The sequence below is a fragment of the Triticum aestivum genome, chromosome 2B, assembly GCF_018294505.1.
Source record: "Triticum aestivum cultivar Chinese Spring chromosome 2B, IWGSC CS RefSeq v2.1, whole genome shotgun sequence".
Taxonomy (NCBI): Eukaryota; Viridiplantae; Streptophyta; class Magnoliopsida; order Poales; family Poaceae; genus Triticum; species Triticum aestivum.
The window spans coordinates 278190786-278196945 of NC_057798.1; positions in this window are offsets into that span (position 1 = coordinate 278190786).

The window sequence follows — 6160 nt, forward strand, 5'->3', positions numbered from 1 at the left end:
AACACAAGTCCATTTCGTCCATTTTGCGGTACGCCACACCCCTCCCGATCAACAGGACCCCGTTTCGACTGTAGGAAGTCCATTTCCTCCGTTTTGCGATACGCCAGGCCCCTCCTGATCAACAGGACCCCGTTTCGAACGTGGCCGGTCGAACACAAGGCCGTTTCCTCTGTTGTGCGGTACACCAGGCCTCGTTTCCATCGCCTGTTCCGTCCAAGCCCTCCCGATGAACACGACCATGCATTCCGTTCCGACCCAGCTGGTTGGCTCCCCATGAACACGACGACGACGCTGTTTCTCCGTTCCGACCCAGTCATGTACGTATGCGCGATAGGCGTTAGAGACCCTGCACGTATGTACGTACGTGGTCGTATTTTCTTTCTTGCACCATCGCCGTTGTAAGTACGTGTACATGCTACGTGCGCGCCTCTACTACGACACGTGCGCGCCTCTACATCCACCAGTATATATGTACGTACACGTTCGCGACCAGAATGACAACGGTACGTACGCTTCGACCAGGTGGGTCCCGACTGTCAGGCACTTCCTTGCCTGCGAAGATGTAGCTGGTGGGTCCCAGCAGTCAGGGGGGCGAATCATTTTTTTTGCCCGGACGCACTTCCTTGCGTGCGAAGATGTAGCTGGTGGGTCCCAGTAGTCAGGGGACGAATCGTTTTTTTTGCCCGGACGCACTTCCTTGCGTGCGAAGATGTAGCTGGTGGGTCCCAGTAGTCAGGGGGGTGAATCGTTTTTTTGCCCGGACGCACTTCCTTGCGTGCGAAGGTGCAGCTGGTGGGTCCCAGCAGTCAGGGGGGAAACATTTTTTTCGCAAAATACTATGGCCCGTCCGGTGGGTCCCCGCTGTTAGGTGGAGGAATAATTATTTTCCGCGTAATAAGGAGGCACTTCCTTGCTGCGGCCGTGGACCCAGCTGTCAGCCTCTCCACATACAGTCCACGTCTGATGGAAGTCTTTCCTTGATCACGTTGACCACGCCGCACCGAGAGCACCAGGGCGGTGGACGACGGCGAGGCCTAGGAAGGGGATGACGGGGAGTCGGGGAAGACGCGGTAGTGGAAGCCCGCGCGGAGAGGAGTACGAGGGTTCACTGGTTCGGCTACGGTGTGAGGCTGCCATCGCCGTAGGGCCTGGCCAGCGGTGGGAATAGTAGGGGGCGGTGAGGCCTCCACGGCAGCACATCCGGCCACGGGAAGCAGGAGCATGCGGCACGACCGACGCTACTTTGAGCGGCTAGAGCAAGAAGACCAGAGGTTGAAGAAGCACTACGGCCGTTGGATGGACATCGTACGGTCACTGGAGCTAGAATCGTTTATATTAACTAACTTGACAAAGCCCTTCGTCCCCGTCAACTTAGTAGGCCCACAAGTCAGCCTCCCACCAAGGTGGGTCCCAGCTAGCAGGGGGTATTCATTTTTTTGTGCGTAATAAGGAGGCACTTCCGGTGGGTCCGAGCTGACAGCAGGGGGGAACGTTTATTTCGCGAAATACGGTGGCCCGTCGGGTGGGTCCCAGCAGTCAGGGGCAAACGTTTTTTTCACGAAATACTGGTGGCCCGTCCGGTGGGTCCCTGCTGTCAGGTGGAGGAATAATTATTTTCCGCATAATAAGGAGGCACTTCCTTGTGGCTATCGTGGATCCAGCTATCAGCCTCTTCACGTACAGTATTCTTTCGATGGAATTCGGTCATTGACCACATTGACCATGCCGCGCCGAGAGCACCACGGCGGTGGATGACGGCGAGGCCTAGGAAGGGGACGACGCGGAGCCGGGGAAGACGCGGCAGTGGATGCCCACGCGGAGAGAAGTACGAGGGTTCACTGGTTCGGCTGCGCTGCCGTCACCGCCAAATAACAGGGGGTGTGGGTGAGTGGAGTGGAGGGATGGCCTGGCCAGCGGTGGGAGTAGTATGGAGGCGGTGAGGCCTCCGCGGCAGCACAGCCGGCCACGGGAGGCAGGAGCAGGCGGCACGACCGACGCTGCTTCGGGCGGCTGGAGCAAGAAGACCAGAGGTTGAAGAAGCACTACGACCGTTAGATGGACATCGTACGGTCACTGGAGCTAGAATCGTTCATATTGACTAAGTTGACAAAGACCTCCGTCCCCGTCAACTTAGTAGGCCCACAAGTCAGCTTCCCACCAAGGTGAGTCCCAGCTAGCAGGGGGGTATTCATTTTTTTGTGCGTAATAAAGAGGCACTTCCGGTGGGACCGAGCTGACAGCGGGGGGAACGTTTTTTTGTGAAATACGGTGGCCCGTCTGGTGGGTACCAACAGTCAGGGGGGAAATGTTTTTTTCGCGAAATAAGGTGGCCCATCCGGTGGGTCCCTGCTGTCAGGTGGAGGAATAATTATTTTGCGCATAATAAGGAGGCACTTCCTTGCAGCCGCCGTGGACCTAGCTGTCAGCCTCTCCATGTACAGTACTCTTTCAATGGAAGTCGGTCGTTGACCACGTTGACCACACCGCGCCGAGAGCACCAGGGCGGTGGACGACGGCGACTCCTAGGAAGGGGACGACGCGGAGCCGGGGAAGACGCAGCAGTGGAAGCCCGCGCGGAGAGGAGTATGAGGGTTCACTGGTTCGGCTGCGGTGTGAGGCTGTCGTTGCCGCAGAATAACAGGGGGTGTGGGTGAGTGGAGGGATGGCCTGGCCAGCGGTGGGAGTAGTATGGGGGCGGTGAGGCCTCCGCAGCAGCACAGCCGGCCACGGGAGGCAGGAGCAGGCGGCACGACCGGCGCTGCTTTGGGCGGCTGGACCAAGAAGACCAGAGGTTGAAGAAGCACTACGGCCGTTGGATGGACATCGTACGATCACTGAAGCTAGAATCGTTTTTATTGACTAAGTTGACAAAGCCCTTGGTACACTCCAACTTAGTAGGCCCACGGGTCAGCCTCCGAAACGGTGCGCCCCAGATGTGAGGGGGAGGGATCATTTTTTGGGCGGCCGAAGGTAAGAATATCCGAGATTGAAGAAGAAGCACGACATCCGTTGGATAGACATCCAACAGCCACTGCTGCTAGAACCGTGTGTTAACTATAATAAGTTGACAAAGCCTTGCATACGCGTCAACTTATTTTTTTAGGGGATGCGTCACTTAGTAGGCCCACAAGTGTGTGGCAGAGAACTTATAGCCCATTTGCGTTTTGTAAGAATGTACAGCCCATTTTTGAATTCTAATGGAATTTACAACAGCCCATTTACAGTTTGTTACAAGTACATCCCATTTTCTAGCTAGGACAACAACTAATAATTTCAACCAACCGTTGACGACAGAATTCAATAAAATTTCCCACATTTTGATGGGATCCGAAATATTTTTATCCCGAAATTTCTATTCAGATTAAATATAAATTTGTATTACGTAAAAATCCAATGAAACATTGCGCGTGCAACAATGAAAATTTAAGATTTTCAAAATCCATAAATAATATTTTATAAACTAATTTCATGTTTGGTGCATTTTTTATAGTTACTGCCCAGTTTTTATAATTACATCCCATTTATTATTTTTAAAGCCCATTTCCTGTTAAGCCTAATGCATCCCTCCTAGGAAAGATTTGCAGCACTGCGGGACGGAGAATAACAAGTTGACATTGCCTGGGTATTCCTCAAAAAGACGTATAGCTGGGATAGCCATTTTCATCTTGAAAAAAGTAGTATCTGGGCTGGATATATGGCCTGGGCTAGACGGGCCACAGCTCGCCCAGTTAATACCCTGCTCTCCTCTGAACAACAACGAAATCATCGCCAAGAAAAACTCTGCAGTGCTCACGCCTCAAAAACACAAATACTGCTCGAGCTGCTTGGTCCCAGCTGTCGGCCGCACCTTGTGCAATTCTCTCGTTTATATTGACTACATAGGTTGACATTGGTGTGGGACCGTGATGTCAGGAAACCAGGAGTAAGCAAAAAAAATATAGTTGTACATAATAAGGAGGCACTTGCGTACGTACGTCTATGGCCCTAGTGGGTCCCTAGTGTCATCCAGTCAAAATAAAGTCATCTCCTGAATCCTCATGTTCGTTGACCATGTTAACAATGCTCGGCGCCACGGCGAGCGCAACAACTCGAAGGACAACGAAGAGGGCCTCGCGGGCCCTACGGAGGTCTGATACAGCGCCCGCTGCTCATTCAGGAAGCCAGGATCATCGGACACCTATGAGCACCTTCGAGAAACTGAGACGACATGAAACGGTAAGGCCGCGCTTGGGAGCTCTGGTTTATTTCAAACCTGTATTAACATACAAGTGTAATTTACTCGTCATCGGAAGGCCCGAGGTCTGTAAGTAAAACTGGCGGGTTACACGTGTAATTTGAGAGACCAATGTATATTTTATGACCATTGCTATATGGACGACATTACCAGACGATACACGCACGACGTGCGTATCATGCCATCCATGGGCAAGGCTGAAATAGCAGCTAATGGCTGGATTAGCAATCGTCCGAGTGTCGTTCAGCGTTTTTATCGTGTGTGAAGTACTTCCGATATTTTACTAGTCAAAATCGACCAACCAAGCGCCTTCGCCCGAGACCATCTGCTTTAATTTACAAGCGTTAGTTTTACAAGCGGTTTTGGTTGGAAAACAACGATCCAATCACGGCCTAATATCATGAGTTGGTCGGAAGATCATATGGTTTCACGTCTAACCTACCCGACATGTCGTATAGGCTATGAATGAAACATCAGACGATGAACTTCTTACGCACGGAAACACAAAAGAGGATGATCTTCTTAACAAGCAAATCATTGGCATTAGATCGACATGCAAAACAATACGAAGCATTATTCTTAGGAGGCATGGTGAACAGCTTGTGATGCCGCATGCGACAACATTCCAAGCTCAACTTTGCAATCAAACACAAGGCCTGGCATTACATAGACAATATTCAGAACAAACTCTTAACACAGGAATATCTCAGCAGAGTAACTATTTACTTCTAAACTGAACACAGGAATAGGAAAAAACACTCGACGCTGCTCACAGCAAGGGCGTCCCACTCAAAAATATCAAATGCATGTCTTCCGGCTAACATCAATGAGCAAATTTTGACAAGGTTTTCCAACTCCAATATATTAAACTAACATCTTCTTGCTAACATCAATGAGCAAATTTTGACAAGGTTTTCCAATATTAAACTAATGTCTTCTTGCTAACATCAATGATTAAACTTTGACAAGCTTTTCCCATTCAAAATATGTAATGCCTATGATCGTGTCATGTCTTAGCTTCTTGTACTTGTTTGGGCACTTTTTGCCTAGGGCACTCCACGTGTTGTTAAATTGCTAATGGTCTCTGCAGATTAGTCATGTCACCGGTGTCTAATAATACTCTGTAAAGCTTCTCGGTCATTCCTTCTGTAATGTACCGCATCCAGTGACTGCTTCTTTCTGCAAAGTGGAACGACCAACTGGACCCAGTAAGCAGCAGTTTGCCTTGGACACATTGGCTCCTTTTGTGCAGTTCAACTAAAATCGAAGTCGGAATAAAACCGAGCTTTAATTTTGATATCCCTGTAAGCAACAATAGGTATAAGGGAAAAAATTACTGAGAAATAACGATTGATGACTTGTCTTAATGGGAAACAAAGCAGGAGAGGAGCAATTCTCCATCAGTGTGATTCATTCATATTGACTGAGACATTATCTTAACAATACCTTGGTTCAACATGTATAAAGAACGACAAAGCAAAAAAGTACCATTCCTAAAACAATGCAACTGATTCATTTTTAAAGAGACATTATCTTAACAATACCTTGGTTAAACATGTAGAAAGAAGTACCAAGCAGGATAGTACCATTCCTAACAAGTGTTGCAGTTTTGAACTAAGATTCAGTAGTTAATTAATTCTGAGAGTGGCATTGCTTAATTTTACCAACGGCATTAGATTAACGAAAAGCATAAACAGTTCCAGGGGAGAGTGGGCGCAACAACAATATGTGCTTCCATCTACTTATAAAGGGGGTGATGCAGAGTTTTTTGTAACAAAGCAACAAGCATCATGTCTGGGTTGGTCCCATTTTTGTTCACTACTTAGTGGGAAAAGACAGTAATACAATAGCTTCAATTCAACATTTATTTAAAATAGTACCAATACAAGTAGCACAACATCTCAAAGCACACTGCACAATCATGTG